Source organism: Polypterus senegalus, chromosome 7 (assembly GCF_016835505.1).
Source record: "Polypterus senegalus isolate Bchr_013 chromosome 7, ASM1683550v1, whole genome shotgun sequence".
In the NCBI taxonomy this organism is placed as follows: Eukaryota; Metazoa; Chordata; class Cladistia; order Polypteriformes; family Polypteridae; genus Polypterus; species Polypterus senegalus.
In genome coordinates, this window is record NC_053160.1 from 121,963,899 (window position 1) to 121,988,089 (window position 24,191).

Here is a 24,191-nt window from a genome sequence, read left to right on the forward strand (position 1 = left end):
AAGCCTGTTGCTGCCAGTTGGGGGAACTGCCACAAACAGAAGTAATGTCAACACACCAAACAGGTTTTCGAATTTAATTCTTTAATACTTGTAAACAAAACCAGGCGCTCACTGATATGTAAAGAAAAAAAAAATTCTTTCCAAAGTATAACCACAAGTAGCCTTTGATAGTCTGTCAAACAGCTCTTTTGAGCTGGTCGTTTCATGCCAGAGCTCCAAACTGCAGTGCGCTCAGTCCACAAACAGACGGCACCTTTCTGGGGTGCCCATACTTTACAGCGGTGGGATCAGGAAGGGTGGGGTCAGTTGTCTTCACTGGGCATCTTACCAGCCCTGTGAAGGGAAAAGAAGATGGCACAGTTAGTGACAGCGCAACCTCTTGTCCCGGAGTTGTGTTACATACCTCGAATAAGCATAGAAGGTAATCCTCTGACGTGCGTGCATGACACCCTTTAGGATTACCCAGAAAGGCAGGTTTCTGTTGTGATGCCACAAGTGACAGACTAATAATAATGCTTTCACCAGAAGATAGAATGTAAATCAGGGTCAAAATCAAAAAAAGAGATACCTTCTAATACAAAAAGAGAAACCAACAATCAAAGTAGTAAAATATGTAGAAATTATTTTTAAAAAGAAAATCCTAACCAACAAAAAAAAGCAAAACAACTCACTGAGATTTCTTATGATTTTTCCGCACACTTGGATGAGCATTAATCTCTCTTAGCGGTATTCATCTCAAAATCTGCAACTTCTGGAACAGGTTCTCTAGTAACCTGACAGACGTAGGTTATTTTGCGCACATTCAGGCAAGGGAATAAATTGCTTCAATCAGATTTTCTCTACAATTAAGGTATTTTTCAAAGTCACGATTCATGCTATCTATCTTTAAGCTTTTTTATTGATGAACTAACATTAAATTCACAGAGCAACGCATTCAAAGGCAGAAAGCCTTCCAAATTGGGGAGAAAAATTGGGGATAACAGTTTAAATTAACAGAAGTTGGAAAACTATGTAAAAAAACTACTTCTCTAATAAAGATATCAGCTAATCTTATAGGAATGGGTAAATTCTTTAATAAAACAATAGTTAAATGAGTACATTTGGAGAAATGGTCAACTACCACCATTACTGTAGTGAAATAAAGTCTAAAAAGACCACTTCCCAAGAGCGACTAGAAAATGGAGCAGGTTTTAACAACCCTATTGATAATTATAAAGGAGATATTAAATTGGGATGTGAATCTGATAGGAATACAGACAGTTTCCTTGTCATTTACTGGTAATAGACATACAAGTACTGGTATCACCATGACAGAATAAGCTTGTTAATTTTTGACTTGCATTTAGGAGTAAGTTCATGGTAGAACTTAGTGATATCAGCATATTAAAGTCATTGAAAAGAAACAAATAAAAAAGGGAAAAGCTATTGACCCCAGGAGCTACCTTAATGGATGTCCATTTATTGTCAGCAGTCATCAGGACTTCAGGACTGACTGCTATTTTGGTGAGAATATAAAAAGAGCTCACTAGGGTAGCATCTGAAATCATACTAGAATAGTTGAATATGCACTCTGGCTTCCTCCCACATTTAAAGCACACCCTTTCAGTGAGTGTATTTTTAACCAGCCCTTTTTCGAGCTTGTGTGTGGCCGTATCTACATTTATTATATACTCAAAGGACTTTTGCAGTGAGGTCAATGAGAAGCAGCATGGGGCTGATCCAATATCAGCAGTAACAGTGGGAACAAGACCTATTCCATCGCTTTGATGAGGTCAAAATCCAGATTGAAAAGATTCACAAAAATTGTTTTCAGGTGCTTGTAGAAGCCAGAACTGACCAACATATAATTAGAAGAGTCAAATTTTTGCTTCTTTAGTGCATGGATGACACCTACAAATTTAAGGGAAGCAGATTCTGAGCCACAAATGACAGAAGATAAAATGTGTGTAAAAGATAATGTAGTAAAATGAGAACAAGATTTGAAATGATTGGTAGAACCCTGAGGCAAATGTCTAGACTGAGGAGACTGAGAAGGGACAAAGATGAGAAGAGAGAGAGGAGGAAATTATTAATATTTTGAGACTATTAGAGAAAAGTTTTTTTAGATACTAGATGTATCATACACGTTAGTTGAACAGATGACTATAGCAATCCTTTTTTGTTTTTTTCAGAACTGTGAATAACTGTTACTGTATATTTCTTTTTCAACAGAGCAACTAGACAACCACTAGTCTTCAGTAGTTTACAGCTGCAAATAATGGAAACAACTTCTGAAATGGTAATTTTTTAAGTTACCCAATTTGTAGTGTATATCCATTATACTAAAGTAATCCTGCTAAGGGTTTCTTCACGCCTTGTACCCAGTGCTGTCGGGATCAGCTCAGGTCCCAAGTTCCTGAACTTAATTAGGTGTGTTTGAAAATGGTTGGATGGACTGAAAGAAATGATATGGTCTCTGACGTATTTACATTACACTGTAACTAATTTCTGGATTATTAAAAATACAAATAAAAACAACAGTTGCTGGTCTCATGGCAGATTCTAAAAACTATGAAATTGATGGCATCCAACACCTGATTCAAACTGGGGCTTGTAAGAGGCTGATTTCTAACTTAATTATTAAATATATCAGGCTTTATAAGAGTACAGTATATTCCTGGGGAATATATAAGCTGTTGCACAATGCTCTGTGCTTTAAAAGTGGTGACTTACCCTATAAAATTGGATTAACGTTGGACAGCAAATCATTTTACCAGACTGTAAACTCCCATGTTCTGATTTACACGTCTCTTTCAAGTAGTCAATAGTTATCAGACACAATATACAATAACTACAAGGGGTTAATTAGAGGGAAGTGGAATAATGAAATGGAGAAAGTTAAAGGTCAGCTAGAAATAGTATGTATTATGAGCAACCATTTATTTAATGTGCATAATACTGGCGATTATTTAATTATGTAAAGAATAGACTGTGGCAAAATTAGTTTTTGCTTTCAATATGCTTTTCACTGACATTTTACTTACATCTAAAAATTTTAAAGAAATAAAATATAGATATCATATGTTTAGTCATTCATGAAGTATTTTTAAAAATTGCACATTCACAAAATGGTCAAGATATGTGTAATACTGAATCTTGTTTTATACTAGATGTATCACCTTTTATTTGGCAATTAGCTCAATGGGAAATGTCCTATTAACTAAAATAAATTTGGTGCCTTATGATCACTACTAGAAAGGTTTTAAAAAAGAACCCACTGAGCACCAATAGATCACTATAATGAAGAACCACTAAACTTTAAAGATCTTAACCAAGAGACCCTCACAACTAAGCATTAAATAAACTATCACTAGGAGTCTTTAGTTTAAGAACTCATAAAAAAGAAATAAAACACTTATTTGCTGGAGTGAAATTTCAGCCATTATTGTTCAAATAATGCTAAGCAAATGAGAAGAAAAGGAAACTAAAAGTACAACAAAAACAATAAGAAAACAATAACATCTATAAACATTTACAACAGTGTATTGTGTGACTGCCTTTTGTAGCTTCAACTTTTGCAGAGAGAATCAATGAGAGTGTGAAACTACAGCTGTGTGTCTCTTAAAGAGACACTGGCCAAGTGCAAGGAGACAGCTACATGTCCAGATGTTGTGATCCAGGGCATGCCAAAGGTGCACTATGGAGTTAAGGTCAGGGGAGAAGGCAGGGCAAGGCAGCACCTGAACACCAGCATTCAATACTCAGAACAATTGTGACCAATGCAGTTGTGTGTGGCCTGGTTTTTTTCTACTGTAAGACATCTGGGGGTGTGAACAGTGGGCTGCTGATATGTCACCCATTTCTGAGATCTGCAGTTGAAGCCTGTCCCTCTCTGTCCTCTTACTAATGCCATCATTGGATCTGCCAACAGTTTCAGCTTCAGTGCGAGTATGACTGTCAGATCTGAAACGATCTCTCACAAGTTTGATGTGTCAGTCTTGCTCTGACATGATCACATGAGGGTGATTAGATTTTAAATGGACATCTGTCCTGATGGTCTTCTGAAGCCTTGCCTTCAGTTGGGACACAATGGAGAGTAATACACAAAGTCTGGCAATGCTGGCCTCTGACATGTCTGCCTACAGTAATGGACTTACCCTTGCTTCTGGTGATGTTCAAGGTATTTTAAAATGCATAGAAAGACAACTAAGTGTAGCCTTTGTCTCCTAGTCACCTAAGGCTGGAATTAAGGTCATTTTAAAGGTGACCTGATGAGGCATTGTGCTACCTGGACTTTATTGTGTGAAAGAGCATCAGAAAAGCTTTTGTGCATGTGGCAAGTTGCGATACCTCACAGCACAAGATGTATTGCTGTGTCAAAATAAAAAAAGGACAACCTTTTATGAAAAGACATAAGCTAATGGCAGACTGCTCTTCAGAGAAGTTTTCTTTTATTATTTCTATCAGTACATACTGGAACATACAGTGTAAAGGTAGTCGGTGGCTTTGTCAGTGTGAGGCGAAAGTAATCAGCATTCACCTGCTGATCTCAGTTCTACCAGCTGCAAAGCATGAAACAGTAACTTACTGAGGGTTCTGAAGACACGGTGTCATTGTGATCTCAATAAGTGTACTCAGCATTGACTTAGTTTGGACTGAACACTATTGCAACGTATTTTTACAGCTGCTCAGTGTCAGGATCTAAGCTTTGTTTTCAGTCTCAGATAACCAAGAAGTGCATAGCACTGATCATTATACTGTCTTGTTCATGACATCATATATAACATACTCTTAATCAACTTGCATGGTAACAAGCATAGCAAACCTCAAAATGGCGGCACCATAAGAAAACAATAGGGTGCTTTAAGAGATCATAATTCATTTTCAACATCATTAAAAATGCATTGAAATAAAAAAAACGGATGTAACCAAAGTATTCCTTGGTCATCAAAATATCGGAATTGATGTTTGAAAAAAAAATAAGAGATCAAAGACCAATTAGAAAAATTTTAATCATCAGACAAATAATGGCACTTTGTTTTGCTATACATTGACTACAATTTTATTTTGTTCTAAAGGCCTTCAAACCCATGTATAACACAGTTTCTTAAACTATGGGTTGCCACTGCTAGGTTGTTACTCATTGTTGTATTTTTAATGGGTATGGGATGTATATGGTTTGTAAAGTGTCTCTTGATGGGGTGCCACATGTTGTTTAAGCAATTGAGATTGCTCCGAAATGATGTTGATGGCAATTCTCCCATGGAGAATTCCTACCCCCTAAGTATGACAGTTGGCAGCAATTCCACCGATCTGAGGGTTGCATTGGACTTGGTCTTGGAAAGACACTAAGGTAGGTAAGATTTAGAAAGGTTTAAGAAACCCTGATGTACAGTACAACATGTTTATGAGGTGTTACATCTATAACAGGTGTGAGACATGCCCGGACACCACCAGACTGAGACCACGTCTTTATACAAACAGCACATGTTTATTCTCTCCAAACACAGTACCGCACAGCACACTGTGCTCCCAGCACCAATCACCCCTACTCCGGGCTTCTCTCTCACTGTCTGTGGGTCTCCTTTCCTCTCTCCACAGGAGCTTTGTCCTGCTCCCATTCCCAATTCTAGCTCCCTGATTGTATGGAGGCGGCCCCTTTTATTCCCACCCGGATGTGCTCCAGGTGCTTGATGACGTCCTTCTGGCAGCACTTCTTGGTGTGGCGGAAGTGCTGCCCTTGCACCCGGAAGCCCTCCGGGCATCCCTGGAAGGATCTTCCTCCATCTTCCCGGGTGTGGTGGAAGTGAACGTTTCCCGGACTCCATAAGGCTTGGGGCGCCACCGGGCGGTGGCCACAGGCCCCAACAGGCTTGAGCCTCCTGGCTCCTCTCCCGATCCAGGGCGGTTGCCCCCTCATGGCCCAGAGGACGTATATGGGGTCTGTCCACCTAGCCTCCTGTGACACAGGGTTGTTTCTAGATTCTGCTAAGGTAACAGCAATCATAAACTGGAAACTACCTGAGAATGTTAGGCAAGTTCAACACTTTTTTTAAAAAGTAATACATACCACCAGTTTATGATAAGATATTTGAACATCTTTGCATCATCCAAACTTTGGAGCTACTCAAGTTTTATTTCTGGTTGAAAAAGATGGAACAGAAAGTACATGGATTAATTATGGTATGCAAAAGGGAAAGTGTAAAAGGGAAAAGTCTTTCCAGGAATTACATTTCACAATAAATTACATCTGCTAGTTGTCCTTGGGAAGCAATTTCTATGAACTGCAAAACTGACTTGCAAAGTCCTCAGGAGAATACAACTGTTTTACCTATTCTTGACTGGTTATCAAAGTGTGCACACTTCATACCACTAAAAAAAACTCCCTACTGTCACAGAATGTTTGTCAATGAGGTGATCTGTCTCCATGGCCTCCCATCTCAATTATATCTGATGGGGGTCCTCAGTTTGTTTCTCGCTTTTGGAATTTCATTTGTGAGAAGATGGGATGTAAGTTTAAACTGACTTCAGGTTATTATATAGAGGCTAACAGGGCCTTGAAAAGTATTTGCACCACTGAACCTTTCACATAAACTTTTTCAAGTGTGACAGAAGCCTGCTAAGACATAAATCAGTTTGAGACCACATACAGGAGAATCTGAAGATGGCAGAGATCATTGTAAAAGCAGTTTTCAGAACATAAGCATAGAGTGGCTAAAGAGTTGGACATAAAATGTGACTTACTATGTGGCACATCCACCTGAGAGTTCTATCCCTCAAGTTGTCTCCTAAATATGATGGATCTTATGTGATTCAGAAATGGATTGGTACAGTGTCATATCATGTAGCATTTCCGATACACCTTAAAATTCATCTAACTTTTCATATATCCCAATTGAAATTAGTTTAATAATAATAATAATACGTTATTTTATTTATAGGCACATTTCAAGGCACACAAGGACACCTTACAGAGCACATTAATAACAACAGTCACAACATAAAAATTAATAAAATATTACAGAAAAATAAAACCAGAATAAATACAATAATAAAATTAAATTTAAATGTATCTGCTAAAATTATCAGACAGAATGGTTCACCGACAAAAGCGCGATAGACATATGAGCACCAACAAAACTGCGACGGACAAATGAGCGCCGACAAACCCGCTACCTGGTTTTCGACAAATGCGCGCCGACAAAATCGCGAGAGAGGCCAAGAGAGTGGGACGCGTACATGCGCATTATGTACACATTATTTGCTAGGTTATAACTGTTATAACTGCTGATGGCATGCCGCGAACAAATAACCCAGTCGAGGGTTGGCATAACGCTTCGTATACAAAGCGGAATTACCAGCAGTCAGGCAGCCAGCAAGTCTAAATACGCTCAACTATCAAGACGTCTTGCTGCAATTCTTCCTACATATGCAGGGCATGATCTTAAGGACTATCTGCGTGCCGTGTCTCATAATATTGACTTCTAAAATAAACATTATTATATATGCTTTAAACTAGTAATTCATATTTAATGAAACTTTCGCGATTTTGTCGGCACGATTTTGACGCGGCTTTTTAATCGCCGTTATTTTGTCAGCGCTTATATGTCTATCGTGCAAATGTTGGGTCACAGACAGAATAAGCCAGCTTAAAAAGATGTGTTTTACCGTAAATTTAAAGGAAAGAAGAGAGTCAATATTATGAATGTCTTGTGGGAGAGAATTCCAGAGGCGAGGAGCTCTAAACTCCATGGTAGTCAAGCGAGCAGGAGGTACAATAAGATTGATAGAGGAAGAAGATCTAAGGATACGAGAAGAATGGAGATGTGAAGAAGATCAGAAAGATAAGGAGGTACCAGATTGCGAACGGTCTTGTAAGTAATAAGCAGAATCTTAAAACCAATACGGTATTTAATAGGGAGCCAGTGAAGCTGTTTGTTGAAGGACAGGAGTAGTATGTTATGTGGAAGGGGTTCTGTAATAATACGACCTGCAGCATTCTGAACCAATTGGAGCTGGTGAGGTAGACCAGAAAGGATAGAATTACAATAATCGGTACGAGATGTAACCAGAGAATTAACAAGAATAGCAGTGCTGGTAGCTGAAAGACTTGGACATAAATGGCTGATATTATATAGATGGAAATATGCAGATGGAGTGACATTATTAATATGTGCCTCGAATTTTAAGGTACTAACAAGAATAACACCTAAGCTCTTAACCTGAGAAGAAGAAGAGATTAGAGAATTATCAACAGTCAATGAAATATTATTACATTTATCTAAAACAGATTTAGTTCCTACCAGAAGAACATCTGTTTTATCACTATTTAATTTAAGAAAATTAGCAGACAGCCATGATTTAACTTCCTGCAAGCAGTCAGAGAGGGAAGAATGTGGAAGAGAGGAATCAGGCTTAGTAGACAGATAAAGCTGAGTGTCATCATAATAAAAGTGAAAATGAATATTACATTTCCTAAAGATATGCCTAAGAGGCAGAAGATAAATAATAAATAGAAGGGGACCCAAGACAGAGCCCTGGGGAACACCACTAACAACTGGGCAAACTTGTGGTCTGAAATTTTTTAACAGCACAAACTGTGAACGATCAGAGAGATATGATTGAAACCAGGCATGTGGACTGCCAATAATACCAATAGATTTTAATCACTCAAGGAGAATATCATGAGAGATTGTATCGAAGGCAGAGCTCAGACCAAGGAACACAAGTATGGTTAACAGCCCAGAGTCAGCTGCCATCAGCAGGTCATTGGTGATTTTAACTAGGGCTGTCTCTGTACTGTGAAATAGACGAAAGCCAGACTGAAATCGGCCAAACAAATGATTGTCAGTAAGGTAAGATTGAGCCTGCTCAGCAACAGTTTTTTCAAGTGTTTTTAAAAGAAAAGGTAAATTTGAGATTGGACAATAATTATTTAGGTTGTAGGGACCCACACCAAATTCCTTGAGAATTAAAGTAGTCTATAAAACATACCAAGGCGCATCTATTCTGTAGGTCACTTTGAGGAGTATGGTGAAAATGAGGCACCAAAAAATGTTTAATTCACAACATTAAGGTTGAAATGTGACTTTTGAAATCCATTGTTAGAGCTATAGTCTTGTTCATGCCTCTGTACTATTAGGGAACTCCCAATGACAAAACCCCAGCAAGCCTGATGGGTGCCTTAGGAAGGGCCAAGTAATCCAATGTTTATATTTATTGTATACTGTAATTAATTTAAAATATTGTTAGACACTAATCTCATTCTTTTGGAGTGACATTCTGATTTTCTTAAGGGTGCTGCCATTCTGAGACTTTTGTTCACTCAGTTTTCAATTCTGTTGATGTCATTACCATGACGATACAAAGGTCTACATTGTCTAAGATTGTACATAAAATCTAAAAGGACTGTTGTCTATTTCAGTTACATTATTTGAGGTAACAATTCAGTGCCCATTTGTTTTTGCTTTGATTTTTTGTTATCTTTATCTTAAAGTTAGCCCTGACATTGCTTCATCTGTTAAAATGCTGATGGAGTGTATTGAAGATATTAAACTTTGGATCGTGCAAAATTTTCTTCCACTGAATGAAAATAAAACAGAGGTCTTTATATTGTGGCCTACTTCCATTGCTAATCAAATTGGCACTCACTTAGGCTCACTGACAGCAAAAATTCATAATGATGTCAGGAAGTTGGGTATCATCTTTCAGTTATCACTAAGTCTTAACAAACAAATCTCCATGGTGGTAAAACCAGCTAAGGCAAATCTCAAAATTAAAATACTTTCTTTCACAGAAGGATTTGGAAATAGTGGTTCATTCCTTTATTACATTTTGGCTACATTATTGCAATTCCTTACATATGGGATTGCCCAAATCTGTCCTGTTGCACCTTCAACTTGTTCAAAATGTAGCAGCTAGATTTCTAACCAGCAACAGAAAAAGAGAGTATGTCTCATATGTATTGGCCTCTCTCCACTGGCTACCAGTGAGATTTCAGATTGTCTTTGAAATTTAATGGTTTGTTTTTAAGGCCTTGTATGGTTTCACAGCAAAAAACAGCTGCGATCTCCTTTATCCTCTCTCAAGAATTAGGGCTTTGAGGTCATCTGCTCAACTAATCCTTGCAGTTCCAATATCATGGCTGGAATCTAAGGGTTCTTTCAGTTGTTGCTCCTAAGTTTTAGAATGATCTGCCGTTTCACATCAGATTTTCTCCTTCTAATGAGGTTTTTAAGACTCGGTTAAAAACACACTTCTTCTCTTCCACCTTTCACTGTGGGTAAGGTTGTCAGGAAGGGGAGGGTGGAAATTAAATAACCATTAATAAATTTTTATATAATTGCTTTACAGTACTCATATCTTCTTTTGTACACCACTCTCATTCAAATTCTGTTGTTTTAAATGTAATTACAGCGGAAGCTCGAGATACAAACAGCTCTGTATACGAGAAATTCAAGATACGAGGAAAGTATGAGCGAAAAATTCGGATCTAAATACGAGCATTGGCTCGTAACGAGCCACAAGCCAGGCTGTGGGTATGCGTGACGCGTTTCCTGATCCGCTTTGACTTGGGGATTCACCCAAGCTGACGCTGCCCGCCCGTCAGCTCACTCAGTGTTCCTTGTTCTCCCGCATCGTGAGGATCTATACGTTTGTGCGCTTGTGATTTCATTGCTTTTTTTGCAGTTAACGTGAAAATAATTATTCCACGATGCCTCTCAAGAAGATTGTTGCCTCAGATAGTGCTGCAAAGAAAAAAAAGGAAGCCGTGGCCGTTGAAATTAAGAAAGAAATCATAGATAAACATGAGCGTGGTGTAAGAGTGACGGAACTGGCGAAGACTTACGGCCGTTCAACATCGACGATCTGTACTATACTAAAGAAGAAGGAAAAAATTAAGAAACTTGATGTGGCCAAAGGAGTTACCGTGACTTCCAAGCACCGTCCAAAACTCCTAGAAGATGTTAAGAAGCTTTTGTTGGTGTGGATTAACGAGAAGCAGTTAAAAGGCGATTTGGTGTCGGAAGCTATCACTTGCGCTAAGGCTAAGAAGCTGTACTTGGACCTTCTCCGAAAAACACCAGGTACGTCGGCTGAAGATGAGGAGGCATTTATGGCAAGCCATAAATGGTTTGAAAAATTTAAAAAGAGAACCGGTATTCACAGTGTTGTGCGACATGGGGAGGCTGCCAGCTCTGATACAGCTGCTGCTGATAAATTTGGGCCAGAGTTCCAACAATTTATTACTAGTAAGGGGTGAGGGGAAAATTGATTTTTATGTTGATATTTTTGGGAGTGCGGAACAGATTAACTGGATTTCCATTATTTTCAATGGGGAAGTTTGTTCTAGAAACGAGAAATTAAACTCGTATATCGAGGTTCCACTGTATAAATAAATTTGACTTTACTTCTCGGTGTTACACCTCTAACTCATCTTTCTTGTTAATCTTTGGTACTTTCCAACTCCAAATCCTTACCATTCAAATAGTACTGCCTGTTTTGCCAATCAGTACTCTCAGTTTCTTTACAACAACAACAAGATGAATTTCCTGGGAGAAATTAAAAACTTTTGACTACCAATACTTGACATTAAATAGTGCTTGATAGCAAAGTATTACCAATGATCAGTAAAAACAGACCCCATATTAAGGTATTGTGTGAGAAATGAAGCACCAGGGAGAATACTGTTGTATAGTACATAGAACACTGACCAAGATTAGATTATATTAGATTGGATTAGAAAAACAATTTTGAACCAAAGGGGGCATTTAAATGCATAAAGCAGCAAAAACAATTAACAAACAAATAATACAATCAGCCAATTAATAAACAAATAATGTGTATTGTGTAGAAACTGCAATATGAATTTAAAATTACAAAATTAACTCAAAAAGTATCAACGTTTAGTTTGGTCCATCGGGAGGAAGCATCGAACTACCGTATAGCAGTGAACAGAGGTGATCCCCAGAGGTGCTTCTTAGTACACTGTCATGAAATAAGCCTATTGCTAACAATGCTCCAAGACAGCATTGCCAGGAGGGCTTAGAGGGGATTTTTCATGATGGCATTCAATTTTTGCCACTATCCCCTTTTTCAAAGCAGACTCCAGTGTGTCCAGGGTTCACCCTGTGATGTAGCAGGCTTTTGTGATAAGTTTGTTCAAGCATTTTGCATTTTTGACCTAAAGTTCCTTCTTCATGAGACTGCAGCATAGAACAATACAATGGCTACTACAAACTATTTCCAGTAACTTGCTGCATACAATAAAAAGACCTGAATCTACTTAGGAAGTATAATCTGCTCTGGTTCTTCTTGTACAGTGCTAGTTTGCTGTTTATGTGAACCCCCAGGTACTTGTAGCTCTGCACCACTTCCATGTCGTCGCCCATGATGGTGACTGGTCTCAGATGACATGCCAGACGTCAACCTCCAGCTTTTCTGTCTTTCTGATATTGAGTTGCAGGTGGTTCTTCCTATACCATAACACAAAGTCCTCCTTCCACAAACTTCTTGTACTCCAATTCATCTCCATTATTAATGCAACCTACGATGGAGGAGACATCTGAAAATTTCTGCAGATGGCAAGAGCTGGTATTGTACTTGTACTGTTGTGTAGAGGGTAAACAAAAGTGAGACAGGACAGTTCCCTTTGGTGCTACAGTATTGCAAACCACCTGAGTCTCAAAAACTGTTGTCTGTTGGTCATTATGTCCATTTTCCAGGAGATTGTGGGGACATCAAGATACAAAGCTTTGACCTTTTCCCACAGTTGATGAGGCAGAATGGTATTAAAGGAACTTGAGAAATCAAGGAATATAATTCTGAATGTGGTGCCAGCTTTGTCCAAGTGGGAGTAGGCTCTGTGGAGCATCTAGATGAGAGCATTCTACACACCTTTTGGCTTGTATACCAAATATAAAACTGAAATTTCACAAAGTACATAGCATTCCTTTGTATTTTGAACCTCCACACAAGCTTTTATAATTACTAATAGATCAACAAGACTGCTGCTAGACAATAGAGAACTGTGCTTTTATGTCATACATGTAGAAAACCCAAAGCAATCCCTGGTTACCTGTAACAGAAGTTTATTCTCTATTCAACCATTCTTCTACATGATGAGCAGAACGAAAGGAAACCTGCTTGTGAAATGATGTGCCCAGGGTACATCAGAATACACGTCAGGAAAGCTTGGTCTGGCCATTTATTTCAACATGGCATCTCTGGAAAAACACATGCTGTAGTAGCTTCAGGTAAGGCTTAAGAGCTTTGTGGTAGAAATGCTGCTCATTGTGCCAATATGGCACGCCAATTAGAATTCATTTATGTAAAATGCTGCTAAGAAGGACACTTAAAAGTAAACAACTTAACCAAAAGTGACAATGCCACTAGAAAACAATTTGTAAACACAGTAAATTATAGGAAATTCATTTTCAAGTAAAGCATTGAAGAACCAGTAGAAATTGCGGTCTACCAGTATTACTACTCATTGTAAAAAATACACTGCTAGGAATTTTAACTAAAGGAAAACTGCATATTTAATAACACCAATTATTTGTAATTTATAAATATTTATATGATAATGGAACATTGGTACAGTGGTTAGTTTTTGCATTAGAGTGCCTCAGGGATCTCAGAGGTCTGGTTTTCTCCAGGTGCTCCAGTATTTCTCCACTGCCACAGAGGTATACAAGTTAAGTTGACTGTTTAGTCCAAATTGGGTTTGGGGTGTTCAATTCAAGAATGGCCCTGAAATGGAAGGGCGCCCAGTCCATGGCTGGTTCTTCCCTTGTGCCACAAGCTTAAGGTATGGGCTTTGGTTCCTGGAACCTGCATTGGATTAAGGGGTTTTGGGAGTGCTATTAATATATGTATATCATATATCTGTGTTATTAAAATCAGACAGCAAAAGGATTTTCACAAAGATTATAACAGCGTAGCTCAAAGCAGCAATACTGGTTTCAAAAGAATTTTTTATGGCACCAGATGATGAGTGTAAACGGAAATTAAAAGATATTATTCCATCTCTCCTTTTCATAGAACCAATCTTCTAAAACTTTTGCAATGTGACTCTAATGGGAACTAAGGGTTATGTTACCCAGGATGCTCTGAGAGGCTTTCCATTAAAGGGTAAAGTTGGTATTTATCAAATCAAAGTTATTTCTTCATAAAAATATAAGCATTTGATACAAGAAATTGTGTTCTAAACTCAAGAATATTCTACAAATTTTAAAAAAAATATCTTCATCACCCTTTTATAATGGAAATCAAAGGGCATGGGGTATAACTGGAAAAGAGCTTAAAAACTTTCCGAATATATTAATTTTTCTAACCCAGAAAGTTATCAAGTATTGAGATTACACACACATTGTAAAATAACTTATACATGTTGTTTTTGAACAAATAAAAATTTGGACACAAGTGTCAGTAGGCTTTGCGTCCTACAAACCAACTTACCTGAACTATTCTATAACATTTCAGTAATGATGTACCACTCTGATGCTGATCTTTCTGATCATAAAATAGGTCATTATGATAGCAACTGACAAGAAGAATTCATAATTAATTGCAGAATTATGGTATTTGATGGTTCATCTTTCTCTTGCATGATTTGGCTCAAAAACTAATTATCGCATCATCATCTCATAACAGGCTTAATTTTCGAGGTTGGAATTCTTCAATCCAGCCATTTAGCTTTAGACAGTCCTTAAGAAACAGTGGCACATAGACACACACTCATTATCAAGATATCAGTGTTTTCGGACCCTAAAATATCAAGATCTGTCAAAAACCACAGATCAAAATTTTTGATAAATCTAAAGCTTTTGCTTGATTGGTTATGGTGGGGGAGGGCACAAAGCAAAAATACCAAAATATGTAATTAGATTCAAGCCATTTTAAAAGAAGATATTCTGCCTCAGGGCTTGTCTTATTCTGCAACAAACCTTCACCTCCCCAGGGGCATGGTTTCCTCTAGGTTCGCTCAGCTACATGTCTTTGTAAAAGTGGGAGAAAACACAACTGTTACTCATGGAGGATGTTCAGACTTTACACAGGCAAAGAGTAGCAATGAGATTCAAACCCAGAATGCTAGATCCATGAAGCATCACCACTAATGAAGGCAACTCATGCTGTCCATAGGAACTATTCATCTATTCAGTATTTAGCTTGCTGGTAAATGGCAGTTCCATTGCTGCAGCTTTATTTTTTCACCCTGCTTTACTTTCTGCTGCAGTGCAGCTACATACGTACCTGAATTATGTTTGGAACTGCAGTTAGCTTCAGTAATGAATGATCATGTTCTTTTTTATTTGCCGAGTCATGCTTTTAGGTGTTCAAGTTTGAATTTTCATTAATTTATTTATTTTGGCTGATACCTTTATTCTAGGCAACTTAACAGCATTTGAGATACAGTAGAACTCGTTACGTACTACACCAAATAACCTGCCGACTAAAGCACTACAAGCTATAATTTTAAGATATCTTGATTACAATGCAGAGGTTGATATAAATTATTAATTATAAATTTTCATATGGAAATAAATTTTATTTTCCTGGAAACAACATTTCCAAACCATTTTTCCAGAAAGACAAAATCACACTAAACTGTTCATGCCACATGCATGCTCTCATGCTGTATATTACGTCCGTATTTATGTGCAAACTCCTACCACAATGACCACTGCTTAAAAAAAAAAACTACCCTAAGCAAAAAGAAAATGAATCCTTACCTCAAGAAAAACTGTATCAAGGGTGTACAATAAAATGATTATTTCCAGATCCTTTTTATTTGAAAACATGGAACATATGCTTTCTTATGCTGAAATTTTTGCTGCCTTGAAGTGGACCTATTAGGCTTTTGTTTTCCAAAAGTTGTGTCGATGCCCCTATACTTCCTTTATAAAATAATATGGCGGGCAAGATATTTTTAAAAAATCATAGAACATGCTTGTCTTTAGAGCACAACTTCATGTGGCAAATGCATATATACCATGCTTGTGAAGAGGTAACTTTGACTTGAAAAGTACCAAACGTATTCTTTAAGAGGATTGCTTTAGTCAGTTCTGTCAGTCACTGTGTGCCCGTTATATACTCAGAGATGTTGCTGCACCACTGGCACAGCTAGCTGCTTACCAAAAAAAAAAAACAGTTTCATCAATTAAAAGCCCAAGCAATTTACATTTAATTTTATCTTTGCACATCATTTTACTGGGTATGTACTACTACAATACACACACTGAAAATACCAGGAGAATACACAGAGCTACTAATAGAAATTATTTGTTTAAAATACTCATATCCTATCAAAAGACATAAATCATGGTGAGTGACAAGTTTAAATTGACCTGTTGTAAGTAAGGGATGGAGTGAGTTTTCCCTTTGATAAACCGGCATACTGGTGAGGCTTGGTCATTGCCCTGCTCTCAGTGTTACTGGGGCAGTTGAAGCACTCCTCAGTCAAGAAATAATTGCATTGTGAAAAAATGAACAAGTGGATAGGTTCAGAAAATGGATGGTTTGAATAAATAAATGAATGTTGCAGGAAATAGATGAATGGTGCAGTAGAAATGAATACTAGGACTTTACATAGTAACACGTAAGCAATGGCATAACTAGAATGGTATGGAGCATGGGGCACCAAGTTGTCTCCAACGAGTTTAGTCAGTGGTGATCATTGGTGCTTTTTCCCAGTCAATGTCACCCCTCAGGTCTTAAAGGAGCATCCCTGATTTATTTTTGCCAGTCATGGGTGTCCAGTTTATTGCAGTTCTTGGGATATGGTGTTCTGGTAGCCTGAACACATGGCCTACTAACTGCTAGACTTGCAAGCTCCCAAAATCTGTTATTGAGGATGTTGAAGAAAGACTGTGCTATAAACAATATATTGAAAAACTGGAAAAGTACAAACAGGAAACTCAAGTTGAAGCTGTTGACTTGAGCAAGTTGACTTGACTGTTAAATCTTCTGTTCTTAATTTTTTTTTTCTATCTTATTTATTTAATTTTTCTCTACCCTAAACAAGACTGCTTAACATCATACCATTGGTTTATTGTTATTGCTATTATTGCATTAAGACTTACTATGCTTATTCTGGACCACTTTCTAACATCATTCCCTGGGTTTATTATCTGGGTTTATTATAATATTATTTATTAAGATTGCTGAAGATTATATATATTTTAAGTTCATAGTTTGTTAATGATTATATTTTAGGCATATAGTATTTAGACTACTGTATATTGGTAATAGATATCTCAATTTTTTAATCCTAAAATGCTGCTGGGGACTTGTTTTGCTTTGGACGTGCTCTGTCTCTAGGTATGTCAGAGGACCGGGACTGTGTGAAGTGGGGTCTGGCCTCAAGTAGGGAGGCAAAATGGGAGGGTGGGAGGTTAAGGGGGGGAGAGAAAGAGAGTAGGCTATATCTATACCTATTCTATCCTTGTAATCTTTATAATTATAACTACCAAAGTAACAATAGGCTGCATGGCAATAACTCTTGGGGAAATAGGAAATTAAGGTTAACACTCTCTCACTTCCAGTTAAGACTATAAAATGACATCAAAAATTCAGAATCAATGTCTCCATGATGGGACAGTTAACTTTGTGAGCTGGAATGTTAAAGGCCTGAATCACGAATTAAAGAGAAAGAAAGTACTCTCTCACCTAACAGATTTAAATGCTAAAATAGTATTTTTACAGGAGACGTACTTACTAAGCAAGGATCAGTTCTGGCTGCAAAATGACTGGACTGGCCAAATGTTCCATTCTAGCTTTACAAAGAAAGCTAGAGGTGTGGGAATTCTTATACATAGAACAAGTCTCATTTGTAGCATCAGATGTAGTACTGGATCCTGAAGGGAGATATGTGATGGTCATAGGAGACTTATCTAAGTGTAAAATGATTTTGATAAATGCTTATGCACCTAATGTTGATGATAAGGAATTTATACAAAATTTATTTGCATCCATTCCCAATCTGAACACTCATAAAATTATAATGGCTGGGGACTTTAATTGTGTTTTAAATCCACTCTTAGATAGGACTTCTATCACAGGGGCGATGACATCTAACACTGCAAAGATAATTACAAAGTTTATAACTGATCACAACTTATCAGATCCCTGGAGGTTTTTAAGACCAAACTTAAGAACATATTCTTTCTACTCACCAGTACATCATTGCTACTCAAGAATTGATTATTTCTTTATAGATAATAATTTCTTGCCTACAATTAAATCTTGCAAATACGATGCTATTGTTATTTCTGACCAAGCACCTCTAATTTTGGAGCTAAAGTTACTATGCCCCACACACTCACCTTGCAGATGGCGTCTCAACCTGTTTCTATTAGCAGACGAGAATTGTACAGAATTTATATCCAAACAAATCAGTTCCTTTCTAGAGACAAATACATCCTGAGATTTCTGCAGGAATACTCTGGGAAACTCTTAAGGCCTTCTTAAGAAGACAGAATATCTCATATCTTTCCCACAGAAATAAATTAGAAACCAAGAAAGTAGCAGAGCTAAAAAGCGAAATTACTAGAATAGATGAAGAACATGCCAGGCTTCTGCATTCAGAACTAAACCTCTTGAAAACTAAAGAAACTGAACTACTAATTTATAAATCCAGACATAATTACTATGAACACGGAGAGAAAGGTAATAAGCTTTTAGCTCAACAAATTCACAAGCAAGAAGTCCACAACGCAATCCCAGAAACCACCAACACGAACGGAGACAAAATCATCGACCACAAAAATATAATGCACACATTCAGAGACTACTATAAATCTTTATATTCTACTGAGGTTAAAGAAGAAAATACACAATTTGATGCATTTCTGGATACACTACAGATACCACAAATAGACAATTTTAGTACGGAGGAACTCGATAAACCTCCAGCGTTATCATAATTACTAGATGCTATAAAGTCACTTCAAGGCGGCAAAGCAGCAGGCCCTGATGGCTACCCTGCAGAATTTTATAAGAAATTCTCCGCTCAGCTAGCTCCCCTCCTATTAGCAACATTTACAGAAGCCAGAGACAATCAAACTGTTCTTCAAACTTTTCGTGAAGCATTAATCACTGTTTTTCCAAAACAAAATAAGGACTTATTACATTGTGCATCATACAGACCAATTTAACTTTTGAATAATGACGTTAAAATACTCTCAAAAATCATAGCTAGAAGGATGGAGAAAGTGCTCCCTTCGGTAATATCACAAGATCAAACTGGATTTATCAAGGGTTGACACTTATCTTCAAAGCCTGTTTAATGTAATATACTTACTAACTAGTCAACAGTCAAACACTCCAGAAATATTATTATCATTGGATGCAGAAAAAGCATTTGACATGATTGAATGGAAATACCTTTTTACTACATTGGAGAAATTTGGGTATGGCCCGAACATTTGTGCATGGATCAAACTACTGTATACCAATCCAGAAGCTTCAGTTTGTATAAACAACACTTGTTCAGACTACTTTAACTCTTTGAGGGCTGAATATTTTCTCCAAAAAGCAGTTTCTGAAAAGCAACGGTTTTACACGGAAATCAACATAAAAAGTCTGTTGCTGCATGCTGTGGCTGCCAGTTTGCAATGAATGTGCAGTAGGTTTGCTGCCAGGCTGTCTTCGATAGATAGATAGATAGATAGATAGATAGATAGATAGATAGATAGATAGATAGATAGATAGATAGATAGATAGATAGATAGATAGATAGATAGATAGATAGATAGATAGATAGATAGATAGATACTTTATTAATCCCAAGGGGAAATTCACATAATCCAGCAGCAGTATACTGATACAAAGAAACAATATTAAATTAAATAGTAATAAAAATGAAAAAAATTAAAATAAAATTAATGTTAGCATTTGCATGGCTGGGGCAGCAGCAGCAGCGGTCACGGTAAAAAATGTATTGCAATGTGGTTTCTACCTCTTATCATTGTTAAGTGGCAGTTCTACCTGGTTAACATTGTCAGTACCACAATTAGCTGGGGACCAATAAGCTGAAGCTGGAACCTCACATTTGTTTTTGATCACTTGTATCAAAATCAGAGTCCGACAAGTCATAGTCCAGTTCAGAGATACTAGGCAAAATGTCGTCTGCAGAGCTTTACGCATTCGCTTTGATCTCTCACCAGATGTCAGTACCATTTTTGCCGTTGTTTGCGCCTTGCTACTCATGAAAGCGCAGGAACTCTCAGTTAGACCAATGAATCTAACGTTCCTTCAGATAACGAGAGTCCAACTAAAACAACAGTTGGTTTTGTCACAGTTTACAGTTGATAACCTTTCTTCTTTTTGACAAAAGTCGACATCAGCCCTGAAAGAGTTAAACTAGAATGTGGTACCAGACAAGGATGCCCCTTGTCACCACTACTGTTTGCAATCGCCATTGAACCACTGGCAATACACTGTCGAAATGCTGATAAGATAAAGGGGATTATCAGAGGAGGACTGGAACAGAAAATTTATCTATATGCAGATGATATGGTACTGTATATATCAGACCCAGAAAATTCTGTGCCTGCAGTCTTAACAGCACTCACAGAATTTCAAAAGATCTCTGGTTTCAGAATTAATCTGAATAAAAGTGTACTCTTTCCAGTGAATTCTCAAGCATATAATATTAGATTAGACACTCTACCTTTTATCATTGCAGAACAGTTTAAATACCTAGGGGTAAACATCACAAGTAAACATAAAGCTCTTTATCAACAAAATTTTGCCATCTGCATGGAAAAAATTAAGCAAGACTTGCATAGATGGTCAACCCTTCATCTCACTCTAGCTGGAAGAATTAACACTGTTAAGATGAATATTCTTCCTAAGCTCCTTTTTTATTTCAAAATAATATACATCAATAAATCATTCTTTAAGCAATTAGATTCAACAATAACCTCATTTATTTGGAACTCAAAACATCCACGTATCCAAAGAGCGACCCTACAAAGACAAAAGGCAGAAGGTGGCATGGCTCTACCTAACTTCCAGTTTTATTACTGGGCAGCAAATATACAAGCTATAAAAACCTGGACACAAATAGAAGAACATACACAGGCTTGGTCCGCAATAGAAGTAAAATCCTGCAGTACTTCTTTATATTCCCTGCTCTTTGCCCCAATAAATGCAAGTTATAGGCAATATACTGATAACCCAATTGTGCTTCACTCACTCAGAATACGGAACCAATGTAGAATACATTTTAAGATGGAGAAGCTTTTATCTGTGGCACCTCTGCAAGAGAACCACCTTTTTCAACCTTCGCAAACATATGCAGTTTTAATATCTGGAAAAATTTGGGAATTAACTTGCTTAGAGATCTTTATATAGACAACATCTTTGCATCCTATGAACAATTACATTCCAAACTTAACATTCTAGCTACACATTTCTTTCACTATCTTCAAATTAGGAACTTTGTAAAACAGAACCTTCCCAAATTTCCTCATCTTGCACCCCCATCCATGCTGGAAAAAATATTGCTCAATTTCAAGGACTCAGACAACATCTCTGCAAAATATAAAATTATTTTACAGTCCCTCCCTTTCAAAGATCCAAGAGGACACTGGGAAAAAGATCTCTCAATTAATATATCAGAAAAGGAGTGGAAAATAGCAATGCAGAGAATTCACTCAAGCTCCATATGCGCAAAGCATACAATTATTCAACTCAAAATTATATATCGAGCACATCTGTCTCGTCTAAAACTCTCCAAAATGTTTCCAGGGCAAGATCCAACCAGCTAACACTGCAATCAAGTCCCAGCCTCACTGGGTCACATGTTTTGGGCCTGCACCAAATTAACATCATTCTGGACCAAAATTTTTAATTACCTTTCAGACAGCCTTGGTCTCACAATCCCTCCTAACCCATTAACAGCTGTGTTTGGGGTTCTTCCAGATGGGTTTAAAGTGGAGAAGGACAAACAAACTGTGATTGCATTCACTACATTTTTGGCACGCAGACTTATTTTGCTAAACTGGAAGAATCCAAACTCTCCTCTTTTAAGTCAGTGAGAAACCGATGTTTTATACTATTTGAAATTGGAAAAAATCAAACACTCAGTCAGAGGATCTATACAGATTTTTTTCAAAACATGGCAGGATCTAATCAGTAATATTTCAGAAGAAGATCTTAAAGCACAGAGGAAGCAATTATTTCTGTATTTCTTTTTCTTCTCCATTCATCTCTATTGGCTTTTCAAACTTATCAATTTAGGTATCTTTACAATCCTTAAATTAATTTTACTCCGTTGGCCTTGCTCTCTCTCTCAGGGGTGGGGGTCGACTTGTTCTCAATCCTACTTTTGTAAAAAATGGATTGATTTGTATGGAATGATTGCAATAAAATTAATAAAATTTCAAAAAAAAAAAATCTTCTGTTCTTAAGCTTGAATTTGCCACTTACTGCTTTTCAGGTATGTGATTCATTTTGTGACACTTAGATTGAGAAGGTGTTTATACATACCCCATTAAACATTTCTACAGTATATGTTTACAGTATATTTTTTGGATATACCATCTAGGTTATTACTCTAGATTAGGCAGGTAGGAGGCAACCCCACCCCACCAATATTGTATGCACAGTAGTTACACCAATGTGCAATGGATCAATAGGGGAAAGTTGCTCGCTGAAAGAATGATAAAGATTGCCTTTTGCCACAACAGAGGCGCTACAAAAACATTGACAGTCTTCGCTAACTGGAAATGTCCACTACAAAAGAAACACTGAATATGAACCAGCAATCACCAACAGCTTATTAGGGACACAGGCAAGAAAAACTGAACTCTGTAACGAATACAAACATTTCTGATTACATACTGACCACTATGAAACAAGAATACAAGTAATCTGACAGTGGGCTTTATCATGGGCCAAGTAAGATCTCGTCACCTGCTGGTTTATAATGCCAGCAGCAAACTTTAATTTCCTTTTTGGTAAGATTGGCAACTGCCTTTACAAGGTTCAAAATGATACTGATGTCAGTCGCTTGGGGGCAGACATAGAAAGTCTTGCCGTCCAGAATTCTGAATGAGCTCATAGCCTCAGTTGACATCCCAGCCTCAGCTAGATCACAGCAGTTGAGACCGAGAGAGCGCGCACAAAGGGAGGCGGCGGTGTGTGTGCTTGTGTCTGTGTCTGTACAAGGTCGGGTTACTGTGGTAGGCAGCGTCTTCTCCGGTCCACGAGTGGCTTACCTCTCGAGTCAAGGCGGAGGGAGGGCAGGAGCAAGTGAGTAAATGATGTCAAGAAGCTGGAGGAGGAGCAGACACGACAGGAGAGAGAACGCTTTATCAGAAGTGCGTAGTGTATACGAAGAGGTGCTGTGAGAGGCAGCGGAACACAGGAGAGCGAGGTGCAGGTGGAGGAGCTGATTCACCCAGACGAAGACCTGCAAGCCGCGGTACGTGTAGACAAGGGAGGTGGGGGAGCAAGGGAGGGGTCCAACGGCGACTACAGGGGCTCCAGAGTTAGTCAAAAGAGCTTTCGAGCAAGTTGTAGCGTTGGCGTGGGAGTGTCCTTGGAGATCCAGTAGGACTGGAAATATGGGTGTATGAGGAGCTCTGAAACGCCAGCCTTTGCGTCTGTGAACTCGCTCCTGGATACCTGCGAGGGACAGGTCGAAAGAAACGAATACCAGGCGAAAGCTCGACCATAAATTAGTCCGGGCAATTCTGCGCAATTGGCTGTTGTACACGTTTTACTTCGCGAAGCTGGCGTCAAAAGCTCAATTGGTTTGTTATCACTGCGTTGAAAAATCCTGCAACGGTGTCCGTGATAGGATCTTGAACCTCCGGATTTGCGTTGTCGTGTAAATTTAACTAGGACAGGTGCAAGTTTAAGGTTTCCAACAGAGTCACAGTCGAACACAAGTGACATAGTGTTCGTTTCACATTTTGTTGTTGTGATTTTTTTTTCTTCGCTTAGAAATTAACAGGTTTATTTCACAATGAAAACTTTACTTGCTTTAAAAGGCTTGGTTGACATAAATGAATAGCTGACAATATCTAGGGAGCCTCCGCCCTCCTATCATTCTGATCGAAGGTAAAGAGCACCTGAAGAACAATGCTCGTGCTCAGAGTTAGCCACCAACTATATTCTTGTCACTTTGATACAAAGGCTTTAGAACAAATTAAATGTGTGGGATATTCTTTCTGTTCAACATTAATGTGCAAAGTGAC

At 37.9% G+C, this 24,191-nt stretch overlaps 1 protein-coding gene across 1 annotated transcript in view; it reads left to right on the forward strand.

The window, feature by feature from the left end:
* The first annotated feature begins 23,065 nt into the window (after nt 1-23,065).
* The window catches only part of sgms2a (sphingomyelin synthase 2a), a 180,144-nt gene continuing 179,018 nt past the window's right edge, over nt 23,066-24,191 (forward strand). The window contains exon 1 of the mRNA XM_039759218.1: nt 23,066-23,413. The gene's annotated coding sequence lies outside the window, so the exon portion shown is untranslated. The remainder of the gene's footprint in view (nt 23,414-24,191) is intronic.